The sequence below is a fragment of the Cibotium barometz genome, chromosome 33 (assembly GCF_041138505.1).
Source record: "Cibotium barometz isolate CiBa-2024 chromosome 33, ASM4113850v1, whole genome shotgun sequence".
Classification (NCBI taxonomy): Eukaryota; Viridiplantae; Streptophyta; class Polypodiopsida; order Cyatheales; family Cibotiaceae; genus Cibotium; species Cibotium barometz.
The window spans coordinates 1,155,633-1,170,897 of NC_141078.1; positions in this window are offsets into that span (position 1 = coordinate 1,155,633).

Here is a 15,265-nt window from a genome sequence, read left to right on the forward strand (position 1 = left end):
GCCTTCCCTAAGTATATGTTCATCAAGAATCATATTTTCCACAAGTTCCTCAAACTTTGGCAATTGAACTACTCAAGATAAAATAGATGTTTTGAACATCTTGAAATCTCTTCAAAGACCTCTAATGCATATCTTTGCCATCTCTTCGTCTTCAACTAGCTCACCAAAAATGGCCAATTGATCACATATACCTATATGATCTTTGTAACATAATCAAACACTTACAAGTTTTTCTTCTTCTTCTTTTGAATGCAACTCTCCCCTAAGTTGTATCTTACGAGACTTTGACATACTTTCAAACATGCTTGAAAGTGTCCCACATATGTTTGATGTGTGGAATTATTGCTTGACTCATCGTCTAAGTAATAACATAGGTCACCTTCTTCTCCTTTAAATTCCATGCTCTGACATCAATTTCTTATTGTCTTCATAGATTGTTTGTATAAACTCAATTCTAATCTCTTAGCATGTATCACACATCGATGTTTGGTGCACATTTGTAAAGGCCCCCATTGGTGCACGTGTCTTTGGTGGGAACCCCAACTTAGCTGAATGCCAATGGGGTCATTATTGTGACCATTGATGTTTAGGGGTTTGAGCGTTAGCTAGGGCCCAGGGTGGTAGTCGGTTAGCTGCATTGAGGGAAATGAGACCATGTCTCTGCCATGTAACCACCCGAAGATGCCATTGGTGTACGGTTTTTTTTCTTAGACATCAAAGAAATAACCTATAGTAGCCTTGAGTACTACAGACGCAGAGTATAAAGCTTCAGTATAAGTAGCTTGTGAAGTTGCAAAAACAACTCTTAGCAACTTGGAGATAACCTTGAAAGAGCCAGTACCTACATACAATGATAGCATGAGTTCCATTCAGTTGGCTAAGAATCTAGTGTTTCATGCTCGTACAAAACACATTGAGGTACATTATCCCTTTGTGAGAGAAAAAGTACTACAAGGTCAACTAGATCTAAGGTTTTTGAAGGCTGAAGCTTTTGACAAGTACAAGTTGTTTCCTATGCATCATTAGTCAATGGTAAAGTCTTTGGAAAAAGACAAATGGTGCATAGATTCTGTATGTCCAAATCACTTGACTGGAACAGAAGATTTATTTACATCAAAACAAGAAGTCACTAAGAAGACAAGTCTATCCACTGGCGATGATATACCACATCCTACTACTCACATTGGGAGCATACCTTTGGAGATTCATAAAGAAATTTATTTTTATTTCAAAAGAGTTATTTTCATAGAAAGGTGCATAGAAAGATGCATAAAGAAATTTATTTTTATTTCAAAAGAGTTATTTTCATCAATTTTTATTTTGTGCAGAAAGATGCATAAAGAAATTTATTTTGTGCAGAAAGATGCATAAAGAAATTTATTTTTATTTCAAAAGAGTTATTCTCATCAATTTTCATTTTGTGCATAGAAAGATGCATAAAGAAATTTATTTTTATTTCAAAAGAGTTATTCTCATCAATTTTCATTTTGTGCATAGAAAGATGCATAAAGAAATTTATTTTTATTTCAAAAGAGTTATTCTCATCAATTTTCATTTTGTGCATAGAAAGATGCATAAAGAAATTATTTTTATTTCAAAAGAGTTATTCTCATCAATTTTCATTTTGTGCATAGGAAGATGCATAAAGAAATTTATTTTTAATTCAAAAGAGTTATTCTCATCAATTTTCATTTTGTGCATAGGAAGATGCATAAAGAAATTATTTTTATTTCAAAAGAGTTATTCTCATCAATTTTCATTTTATGCATAGGAAGATGCATAAAGAAATTTATTTTATTCCAAAAGAGTTATTTTCATCAATTTTGATTTTATGCATAAATAGATGCATAAAGAATTTTTTTTTATTCCAAAAGAGTTATTCTCATCAATTTTGATTTTATGCATAGAAAGAGGCCAAAGAAATTTATTTTTAATTCAAAAGAGTTATTCTCCTTAAAATTGAAATTATGCATAAATAGATGTGTAAAGAATCTTTATATCAAAACTAAGGATTCTCTTGCATTCTAAGAATAGATGTTGATGAGATGTGATGCGAATCAAATAGATGAGAATGGAATGGACTTGAGATTGTTAGTATACATTCAATGCTCGCCTCTCAGCATGTATCTCACTTTGATGTGTAATGCACATTTGTTAGGCCCCCATTATGAGGAGTAGCCATGGTGCATATGTATTTAGTGGGAACCCCGGCTTAGACGCTGATAGGGTCATTATTGTGACCATTGATGATGGTTAGGAGATGGTCAGGGGTACAAGTGTTAGCTGGGGTACGGGGCATTGCCTCGGATGGGGCGATGTATGAGGAATATTCCCTCGGATACTAGGTCCATCATTAGTGGGCGGTGGTTGGTGGTCGGTGGGCCACGTTCTTGATATGCGGGCGGTGACCGTGTCTATGTAGTGTAATTGCCCTCGTTGTATACGTGTCTACACATCGCCTACAGTACTATATATAGACATGGTTGCCATGAGCTAAGGCATCCACCAATGCTTGTGAGTATCCACCCCCTTCTACATCTCGTACATACTCCATCCAGAGTCTATCTAGATCGCCATCTAAGCTCTACTTGAGAGCGCACGAGTGGACAGCACCATCACTTGTACCTCTTTGTATAATCAGAATTTTAAATTCTCTCCATTGTGTATCTATTGCGTTGTCTATTGTGCTGGGTACCCACCTTGGCAATCTTCCAAAGATGTTCACCAAGGGACAACCAAAGGTGGTGAGATGAGTTCAATGGACTCTTGCTCATGTAATCCTAACATTTTCTTCACGGCTGCCACCTTGCTTCATGGTTGGCCCCTTGTTGATGAGCATTAGCCTCGATGCAATGCCAAACATGCCTCTAGAACTACTAGAAGGAAGTAGGAGAGATACCTCTAGAACTACTAGAAGGCAGTAGGAGAAAACCCAAAGAAAGAGATGTGATCAAGTTCACACAAAACTCAACCAAGTTTATATAAAAATATAGCATAGCCAAAAGATAGATAATAAAACGAAGTGCAATAGACAAAGCAATAGATAGAAAATGGAGAGAATTAAAAATTCTAAGATAGGTATAATAATGTGATGGTGTTGTCCACCCATTTACTCCCAAGTAGAGCTTAGGTTAGCAATCTAGACAGACTCTGGATGGAGGATGTACTAAGTGTAGAGGGTGTGGATACTCACAAGCATTGGATACCTTATCTTGTTATAACTATGTCCATATATAATATTGCAGGTGGTGTGGTAAGCGCGTATACAACACGGGTGGTTACATGGCATAGACATGGTCTCACCACCCTTAACATAGCTAACTGACCACACCACCCTAGGCCTTAGCTAATTCTAAAACCCCTAACCATCTCTCCTAAATGACCCCATCAGAATCTAAGCCGGGGTTCCCACTAAAGACAAGTCATGAGTGAAGGCTATATAATATCTTTGCTCCTCCAATGCTTTATGTTTGTGTTGGACCCCATAGATCCATGCATATAAGCTCTAAAGGCTTTTGATGAATATATCCTTCTTTGTTGAAAGTCTTTTGTGACGACTTTTCTTTTTCACATGGTTCACATAACCTAGACAATGCTTGTCCTTTGAGAGTTGGGAATCCCTTTACCAAACATTTGTGAGTTATCTCCTTTCAAATCAAGAGATACCTATGTGACCAATTCTTTTGTGCCAAAGTTCAGCTTCTAACATAGATGAGCTTCTCATATATGCACATGCCTCTGACGTAGGCTTCATATCCAAAATAAACATCCTTCCAACCTTTTCACCTCTTGCTTGAGTGTGCTATAGTCTTGCACAACACAGCCATCTGGATTCATTGTTACTTGCATATTTTGCTCCATAATCTACCCAACTAACACCAAATTCTTTGTAATGCCTTGAACATAAAGAATATCTTCAAAAATCTCCAAAGATATACTCCCAATGTGAGTAGCAAGATGTGGTGTATCATCTCTAATGGATACACTCATCTTCTTAGTGACTTTTTGCATTGATGTAAACAAGGCTTCTCTCCCAGCCATGTGATTTGTACATGCAAAATCTATGTGCTATTTGTCTTTTTCCAAAACTCTGCTTTAAAGTGCCATATCTAAAGTCCCTTTGGTTCGAATAGCAATCTCGAGCCCAATGTCCTATCTTGCCATAATAGTTGCCAAGCATCTTTGTTGTTTTTTCCTCTTCCACCAATATAGCCTTCTTAATTTGAGGATTGTCTTCCACCTCAGCCCCTTTAAGTTTTCCTTTGATTCCCCCTATCTATGGAGTCCTCATGGCTATTGTTATCTTGGCCTCTTTGAGTGTTCCTTTTATTTCCCCTATCTTTGGAATCCTCATGGCTATTGTTACCTCGGCCTTTTCTGAAGTTTCCACCACGTCCTCATCCTTGGCTTCTTCCTCTGGCTTTTCCATCACCAGTATATAGAGAAATTCATCACTCAGATCTGCTTTTGATGAGCCTTCCCTAAGTATATGTTCATCAAGAATCATATTTTCCACAAGTTCCTCAAACTTTGGCAATTGAACTACTCAAGATAAAATAGATGTTTTGAACATCTTGAAATCTCTTCAAAGACCTCTAATGCATATCTTTGCCATCTCTTCGTCTTCAACTAGCTCACCAAAAATGGCCAATTGATCACATATACCTATATGATCTTTGTAACATAATCAAACACTTACAAGTTTTTCTTCTTCTTCTTTTGAATGCAACTCTCCCCTAAGTTGTATCTTACGAGACTTTGACATACTTTCAAACATGCTTGAAAGTGTCCCACATATGTTTGATGTGTGGAATTATTGCTTGACTCATCGTCTAAGTAATAACATAGGTCACCTTCTTCTCCTTTAAATTCCATGCTCTGACATCAATTTCTTATTGTCTTCATAGATTGTTTGTATAAACTCAATTCTAATCTCTTAGCATGTATCACACATCGATGTTTGGTGCACATTTGTAAAGGCCCCCATTGGTGCACGTGTCTTTGGTGGGAACCCCAACTTAGCTGAATGCCAATGGGGTCATTATTGTGACCATTGATGTTTAGGGGTTTGAGCGTTAGCTAGGGCCCAGGGTGGTAGTCGGTTAGCTGCATTGAGGGAAATGAGACCATGTCTCTGCCATGTAACCACCCGAAGATGCCATTGGTGTACGGTTTTTTTTCTTAGACATCAAAGAAATAACCTATAGTAGCCTTGAGTACTACAGACGCAGAGTATAAAGCTTCAGTATAAGTAGCTTGTGAAGTTGCAAAAACAACTCTTAGCAACTTGGAGATAACCTTGAAAGAGCCAGTACCTACATACAATGATAGCATGAGTTCCATTCAGTTGGCTAAGAATCTAGTGTTTCATGCTCGTACAAAACACATTGAGGTACATTATCCCTTTGTGAGAGAAAAAGTACTACAAGGTCAACTAGATCTAAGGTTTTTGAAGGCTGAAGCTTTTGACAAGTACAAGTTGTTTCCTATGCATCATTAGTCAATGGTAAAGTCTTTGGAAAAAGACAAATGGTGCATAGATTCTGTATGTCCAAATCACTTGACTGGAACAGAAGATTTATTTACATCAAAACAAGAAGTCACTAAGAAGACAAGTCTATCCACTGGCGATGATATACCACATCCTACTACTCACATTGGGAGCATACCTTTGGAGATTCATAAAGAAATTTATTTTTATTTCAAAAGAGTTATTTTCATAGAAAGGTGCATAGAAAGATGCATAAAGAAATTTATTTTTATTTCAAAAGAGTTATTTTCATCAATTTTTATTTTGTGCAGAAAGATGCATAAAGAAATTTATTTTGTGCAGAAAGATGCATAAAGAAATTTATTTTTATTTCAAAAGAGTTATTCTCATCAATTTTCATTTTGTGCATAGAAAGATGCATAAAGAAATTTATTTTTATTTCAAAAGAGTTATTCTCATCAATTTTCATTTTGTGCATAGAAAGATGCATAAAGAAATTTATTTTTATTTCAAAAGAGTTATTCTCATCAATTTTCATTTTGTGCATAGAAAGATGCATAAAGAAATTATTTTTATTTCAAAAGAGTTATTCTCATCAATTTTCATTTTGTGCATAGGAAGATGCATAAAGAAATTTATTTTTAATTCAAAAGAGTTATTCTCATCAATTTTCATTTTGTGCATAGGAAGATGCATAAAGAAATTATTTTTATTTCAAAAGAGTTATTCTCATCAATTTTCATTTTATGCATAGGAAGATGCATAAAGAAATTTATTTTATTCCAAAAGAGTTATTTTCATCAATTTTGATTTTATGCATAAATAGATGCATAAAGAATTTTTTTTATTCCAAAAGAGTTATTCTCATCAATTTTGATTTTATGCATAGAAAGAGGCCAAAGAAATTTATTTTTAATTCAAAAGAGTTATTCTCCTTAAAATTGAAATTATGCATAAATAGATGTGTAAAGAATCTTTATATCAAAACTAAGGATTCTCTTGCATTCTAAGAATAGATGTTGATGAGATGTGATGCGAATCAAATAGATGAGAATGGAATGGACTTGAGATTGTTAGTATACATTCAATGCCCGCCTCTCAGCATGTATCTCACTTTGATGTGTAATGCACATTTGTTAGGCCCCCATTATGAGGAGTAGCCATGGTGCATATGTATTTAGTGGGAACCCCGGCTTAGACGCTGATAGGGTCATTATTGTGACCATTGATGATGGTTAGGAGATGGTCAGGGGTACAAGTGTTAGCTGGGGTACGGGGCATTGCCTCGGATGGGGCGATGTATGAGGAATATTCCCTCGGATACTAGGTCCATCATTAGTGGGCGGTGGTTGGTGGTCGGTGGGCCACGTTCTTGATATGCGGGCGGTGACCGTGTCTATGTAGTGTAATTGCCCTCGTTGTATACGTGTCTACACATCGCCTACAGTACTATATATAGACATGGTTGCCATGAGCTAAGGCATCCACCAATGCTTGTGAGTATCCACCCCCTTCTACATCTCGTACATACTCCATCCAGAGTCTATCTAGATCGCCATCTAAGCTCTACTTGAGAGCGCACGAGTGGACAGCACCATCACTTGTACCTCTTTGTATAATCAGAATTTTAAATTCTCTCCATTGTGTATCTATTGCGTTGTCTATTGTGCTGGGTACCCACCTTGGCAATCTTCCAAAGATGTTCACCAAGGGACAACCAAAGGTGGTGAGATGAGTTCAATGGACTCTTGCTCATGTAATCCTAACATTTTCTTCACGGCTGCCACCTTGCTTCATGGTTGGCCCCTTGTTGATGAGCATTAGCCTCGATGCAATGCCAAACATGCCTCTAGAACTACTAGAAGGAAGTAGGAGAGATACCTCTAGAACTACTAGAAGGCAGTAGGAGAAAACCCAAAGAAAGAGATGTGATCAAGTTCACACAAAACTCAACCAAGTTTATATAAAAATATAGCATAGCCAAAAGATAGATAATAAAACGAAGTGCAATAGACAAAGCAATAGATAGAAAATGGAGAGAATTAAAAATTCTAAGATAGGTATAATAATGTGATGGTGTTGTCCACCCATTTACTCCCAAGTAGAGCTTAGGTTAGCAATCTAGACAGACTCTGGATGGAGGATGTACTAAGTGTAGAGGGTGTGGATACTCACAAGCATTGGATACCTTATCTTGTTATAACTATGTCCATATATAATATTGCAGGTGGTGTGGTAAGCGCGTATACAACACGGGTGGTTACATGGCATAGACATGGTCTCACCACCCTTAACATAGCTAACTGACCACACCACCCTAGGCCTTAGCTAATTCTAAAACCCCTAACCATCTCTCCTAAATGACCCCATCAGAATCTAAGCCGGGGTTCCCACTAAAGACAAGTCATGAGTGAAGGCTATATAATATCTTTGCTCCTCCAATGCTTTATGTTTGTGTTGGACCCCATAGATCCATGCATATAAGCTCTAAAGGCTTTTGATGAATATATCCTTCTTTGTTGAAAGTCTTTTGTGACGACTTTTCTTTTTCACATGGTTCACATAACCTAGACAATGCTTGTCCTTTGAGAGTTGGGAATCCCTTTACCAAACATTTGTGAGTTATCTCCTTTCAAATCAAGAGATACCTATGTGACCAATTCTTTTGTGCCAAAGTTCAGCTTCTAACATAGATGAGCTTCTCATATATGCACATGCCTCTGACGTAGGCTTCATATCCAAAATAAACATCCTTCCAACCTTTTCACCTCTTGCTTGAGTGTGCTATAGTCTTGCACAACACAGCCATCTGGATTCATTGTTACTTGCATATTTTGCTCCATAATCTACCCAACTAACACCAAATTCTTTGTAATGCCTTGAACATAAAGAATATCTTCAAAAATCTCCAAAGATATACTCCCAATGTGAGTAGCAAGATGTGGTGTATCATCTCTAATGGATACACTCATCTTCTTAGTGACTTTTTGCATTGATGTAAACAAGGCTTCTCTCCCAGCCATGTGATTTGTACATGCAAAATCTATGTGCTATTTGTCTTTTTCCAAAACTCTGCTTTAAAGTGCCATATCTAAAGTCCCTTTGGTTCGAATAGCAATCTCGAGCCCAATGTCCTATCTTGCCATAATAGTTGCCAAGCATCTTTGTTGTTTTTTCCTCTTCCACCAATATAGCCTTCTTAATTTGAGGATTGTCTTCCACCTCAGCCCCTTTAAGTTTTCCTTTGATTCCCCCTATCTATGGAGTCCTCATGGCTATTGTTATCTTGGCCTCTTTGAGTGTTCCTTTTATTTCCCCTATCTTTGGAATCCTCATGGCTATTGTTACCTCGGCCTTTTCTGAAGTTTCCACCACGTCCTCATCCTTGGCTTCTTCCTCTGGCTTTTCCATCACCAGTATATAGAGAAATTCATCACTCATATCTGCTTTTGATGAGCCTTCCCTAAGTATATGTTCATCAAGAATCATATTTTCCACAAGTTCCTCAAACTTTGGCAATTGAACTACTCAAGATAAAATAGATGTTTTGAACATCTTGAAATCTCTTCAAAGACCTCTAATGCATATCTTTGCCATCTCTTCGTCTTCAACTAGCTCACCAAAAATGGCCAATTGATCACATATACCTATATGATCTTTGTAACATAATCAAACACTTACAAGTTTTTCTTCTTCTTCTTTTGAATGCAACTCTCCCCTAAGTTGTATCTTACGAGACTTTGACATACTTTCAAACATGCTTGAAAGTGTCCCACATATGTTTGATGTGTGGAATTATTGCTTGACTCATCGTCTAAGTAATAACATAGGTCACCTTCTTCTCCTTTAAATTCCATGCTCTGACATCAATTTCTTATTGTCTTCATAGATTGTTTGTATAAACTCAATTCTAATCTCTTAGCATGTATCACACATCGATGTTTGGTGCACATTTGTAAAGGCCCCCATTGGTGCACGTGTCTTTGGTGGGAACCCCAACTTAGCTGAATGCCAATGGGGTCATTATTGTGACCATTGATGTTTAGGGGTTTGAGCGTTAGCTAGGGCCCAGGGTGGTAGTCGGTTAGCTGCATTGAGGGAAATGAGACCATGTCTCTGCCATGTAACCACCCGAAGATGCCATTGGTGTACGTGTCTTTAGTGGGAACCCCGGCTTAGATTCTGATGGGGTCATTTAGGAGAGATGGTTAGGGGTTTTAGAATTAGCTAAGGCCTAGGGTGGTGTGGTCAGTTAGCTATGTTAAGGGTGGTGAGACCATGTCTATGCCATGTAACCACCCGTGTTGTATACGCGCTTACCACACCACCTGCAATATTATATATGGACATAGTTATAACAAGATAAGGTATCCAATGCTTGTGAGTATCCACACCCTCTACACTTAGTACATCCTCCATCCAGAGTCTGTCTAGATTGCTAACCTAAGCTCTACTTGGGAGTAAATGGGTGGACAACACCATCACATTATTATACCTATCTTAGAATTTTTAATTCTCTCCATTTTCTATCTATTGCTTTGTCTATTGCACTTCGTTTTATTATCTATCTTTTGGCTATGCTATATTTTTATATAAACTTGGTTGAGTTTTGTGTGAACTTGATCACATCTCTTTCTTTGGGTTTTCTCCTACTGCCTTCTAGTAGTTCTAGAGGTATCTCTCCTACTTCCTTCTAGTAGTTCTAGAGGCATGTTTGGCATTGCATCGAGGCTAATGCTCATCAACAAGGGGCCAACCATGAAGCAAGGTGGCAGCCGTGAAGAAAATGTTAGGATTACATGAGCAAGAGTCCATTGAACTCATCTCACCACCTTTGGTTGTCCCTTGGTGAACATCTTTGGAAGATTGCCAAGGTGGGTACCCAGCACAATAGACAACGCAATAGATACACAATGGAGAGAATTTAAAATTCTGATTATACAAAGAGGTACAAGTGATGGTGCTGTCCACTCGTGCGCTCTCAAGTAGAGCTTAGATGGCAATCTAGATAGACTCTGGATGGAGTATGTACGAGATGTAGAAGGGGGTGGATACTCACAAGCATTGGTGGATGCCTTAGCTCATGGCAACCATGTCTATATATAGTACTATAGGCGATGTGTAGACACGTATACAACGAGGGCAATTACACTACATAGACACGGTCACCGCCCGCATATCAAGAACGTGGCCCACCGACCACCAACCACCGCCCACTAATGATGGACCTAGTATCCGAGGGAATATTCCTCATACATCGCCCCATCCGAGGCAATGCCCCGTACCCCAGCTAACGCTTGTACCCCTGACCATCTCCTAACCATCATCAATGGTCACAATAATGACCCTATCAGCGTCTAAGCCGGGGTTCCCACTAAATACATATGCACCATGGCTACTCCTCATAATGGGGGCCTAACAAATGTGCATTACACATCAAAGTGAGATACATGCTGAGAGGCGGGCATTGAATGTATACTAACAATCTCAAGTCCATTCCATTCTCATCTATTTGATTCGCATCACATCTCATCAACATCTATTCTTAGAATGCAAGAGAATCCTTAGTTTTGATATAAAGATTCTTTACACATCTATTTATGCATAATTTCAATTTTAAGGAGAATAACTCTTTTGAATTAAAAATAAATTTCTTTGGCCTCTTTCTATGCACAAAATGAAAATTGATGAGAATAACTCTTTTGAAATAAAAATAAATTTCTTTATGCATCTTTCTATGCACAAAATGAAAATTGATGAAAATAACTCTTTTGAAATAAAAATAAATTTCTTTATGCATCTTTCTGCACAAAATAAATTTCTTTATGCATCTTTCTGCACAAAATAAAAATTGATGAAAATAACTCTTTTGAAATAAAAATAAATTTCTTTCTATGCACAAAATAAAAATTGATGAAAATAACTCTTTTGAAATAAAAATAAATTTCTTTATGCATCTTTCTATGCACAAAATGAAAATTGATGAAAATAACTCTTTTGAAATAAAAATAAATTTCTTTATGTATCTTTCTATGCATAAAATGAAAATTGATGAAAATAACTCTTTTGAAATAAAAATAAATTTCTTTATGCATCTTTCTATGCATAAAATAAAAATTGATCAAAAGTACACTTTTAGAATACACAATTGGTGGGGATTACTCTTTTTTGGATAATAAAAGATAAAACTTATTTCACCAATTTTTAGAAAATTTTGCCATAACCTCCTTTGTATGGCTGACCATTTTTCAAATTTTCCTAACTTAAAATTACTTAAAAATTATCCCCAATTGGTTTTAAGCACTCTAAACTAATCAAATTTCACTTTTAAAAGAGAAACAATATGAAAAGTTTAATTCCAACAATTAGATTACTTAACTAGGATAAAGAAGGGCTGAATTTAAGAATGAGAGAGGGGGGGGGAAGCCTTTCCAAGAAAGCAAAGCATCTGTTTATCATTTTAAGATAACAAACAACTTAGAAAATCATTAAAAGAATAAGAGAAAGTAAGATTTCTTACTTACATGAAATTTCTGAGAGCTTTCCTTTGGCTTGATGGTTTGAGGGATCTACTCTTGTTTGCAACAAGAGTGGCCACCAATTCTTTAGAAGAGGGAAAGGTCAAAAACTAATGAATTATTAAGAAATCCATAGTTCTTGGCTCTTGGGAGGAGGAGTAGAGTAGCAGTGCATAAAACACTATTAAACTTCAACAAAGGGGGAGGCTTCTATTTGTAGGAAAAGTGAGCTCCTAACCAAGCAAACTGATTCTAGAATTTTTCAGATCAGTTTGGTAAATTTTTGACCATTTTTAGGTCAGTTTAGCTTACTTTTTGGAACTAGACTTGAATTAGGAGAGAGGAGAGATGAAATATCTCAATTTTTATGATTTAAAACTCCATTACACATGTGAAGTAGGCGCCTCATTCATGAGGGGGGGAATTCCCATTTTGAGGTGTCAAAAATCCATTTTTTTAGAATTCCTTTGGTCCTTAGTCCACTCTTCATCTTATGTGAGTATTTACTCATTTTTGGGGAGATTTTCTTTATTTCTTCTATTTATCTTCTCCACACATTTGGATGAATCTGATTGGCCCCTCAAAACCTTAATTTAAAATTTTTCGAAAATCTGGACCCCTAGGATGAGGCCTCTTGAGCAGATTATACTTGATTTCTAATGCACCTTCTGAAAATCTTTTTGAACTTCTGTTTCGGGGGAACTTATTTTGATAAGAAGAGATATTTTTCCATCCAAAAATATCCAAAATTTGAATAATCTCTCTCTAGAATATTTTCTCTCTCTAGGCCAAAACAGGCAGAAACAAGATCTTTTATATTTTTGAAGAGGGATTTGATTACAGGGGAAGATGCTGGACATCTTGAGAGGCTGGGGAGGAATCTTACATTTATATCATAGTCAAACACTGACAACTTCTTCTTCTCAGTTGTAACTCTCCCCTAAGTTGTATCTTGTATCTTGTATATTTTTGAAGAGGGATTTGATTACAGGGGAAGATGTTGGACATCTTGAGAGGCTGGGGAGGAATCTTACATTTATATCATAGTCAAACACTGACAACTTCTTCTTCTCAGTTGTAACTCTCCCCTAAGTTGTATCTTGCAAGACTTTGACATACTTTCAAACATACTTGAAAGTGTCTCCCACATATGTTCGATGTGTGGCATTATTGCTTGGCTCACTATCTAACCCCAATAATACTTTTAACCTTCTTCTCCTTTAAGTGCTATTCTTTGACATCAATTTCGTAATTTATTCATAAACTTGGTTGAGTTTCGTGTGAACTTAATCACCTCTCTTTATTTAGCTTCTCTCTCCTAGTGCCTTCTAGTAAATCTAGAGATATCTCTCCTATTGCCTTATAGTACTTCTAGTTGGGGCTAATGTTCAACAAGGGGCTAACCATGAAGTAAATGCTAGGACATTTTGTGAGCAAGAGTCCATCAGATTCATCTCATAACCTTTGAAGATATGTTCAAGATCGCCTCTCTAATCTCCTATAGGTGCTTCCACAAGACAGCCTAGCATCCAAAGATGCTTCAACTTTGTTCACCACTTCTTCATGTGAATCCCTACCTCTCCTCATCACTAATTCCAAGGATAGAATCTTGATTAGGAGTTGTCAACCACATGGTTAAAAAATACTTCAAGATTATATGATTATGAGATCTAGCTAAGTCTTCAACAGATGTATTACTAGTGGCTAAGATGGCTTTTGTTTATACATAGAGCCTAGGTTAGCATCACTAGCTTTTTGGGTCGCTTGAACATTGAATATAGACAAATATAGTGAAAGAGAACACACACACAAGAGCAAACCCTAATAGATTGATCTAACCCTAACCATAGAGGGAAGCCATATCCAAACTCACACAATGCATAATAGAAGAAGACTACACAACCACACAATACATGTGTTGTGTTCACACACCAAATAATCCTAACTAATGTCCACACACTGTGGCCAGTTGGACGCGACCATTTATTGCCACACACATGCTACTGTCTACCCTGCCAACACATATCGTGCTTGGCTCCAGCTATCATCGAGCTTCTAATCTCAATAGCCCCTCTCAAGCTCATGATGTACAACCATAGATGAAGATGAGCTTGGGCTATCAACACTCCCCCTCGAGCTCATTGCATGTACTCCCAACATGGTACGTAAGTACTCAAACTTCTCTCTCCCAAGTGGCTTCATAAATATGTCGAAAACCTACTCTTTAGTCTTCACATACTTCAAATCCACTGTACCATCCAACACTTTCTCCCTGATAAAGTGATAGTGGACCTCTATATTCTTGGTCCATGCATGAAAAACTAGATTATTGGCCAACTGTATGCTGCTCATGTTGTCACAATGTATGACAACCTTGCCCTCAATAGGCTCACCCAAATCAGCCCCCAAGAGTTTCTTACCATACTCCTTCACATGCAGCTATGGCTTCTCCTTTGTACTCAGCCTCTGTATTGGATAAAGTAACAGTGGATTGTTATCCTTTTTCATCCATTGGTTTCATGTGCTCAAGCCACTCACCATGGCAAGTCATGTGATTTGACACTCCTGAATCCATATACCATGTATCATCACTATCTCCATGTGTCATCACTATCTCCATGTATCATCACTATCTCCATGTGTCATCATGGAACCCACTACATGCTTCATTGGCAAATAAGTGATTTGCAATACCATCATGACTGCTAGATGCAAAATTACCACCATGTACTCTACCCCCTCTCAAATCATTCTGTTTCCAATAACAGTCTCGAGCCATGTGACCAAACTTTCCACAATAGTGACATTCCACATTCTGCATAGATGATTGTTGGCCTTGCCAACAACCTCTTCCACGAGCATTACCTCGACCTCTTTGAGGTGCATAACCACGACCACCTCTAGCACTGAACGATGGCTGAAAATTCTATTGAGACTGTGGTGACCTATCCTGCCAACCACATCCACCTGTATGTCCTCTCGGAATAGATCTCCCCCTACCTCCAGCACCTCTATGAGTATAAAATGCTTGATCCCTTGCATGTTCACTGGTACTAGATGAAGCACCTAAACCAAGTTTCATCTCCTCCATAATAAGCAAAGAGATCAACTCATAAAATATGGGGAGTCTTCACCTCTAACCCTCATAGAGATTCAAACGCTTTGTAATCCTTACCCAAACGATTCAATGTAATGGCTACTAAATCATCATCATCCATGGAGGCACCAATAGAGATGCTAATGCATCGGCACATTC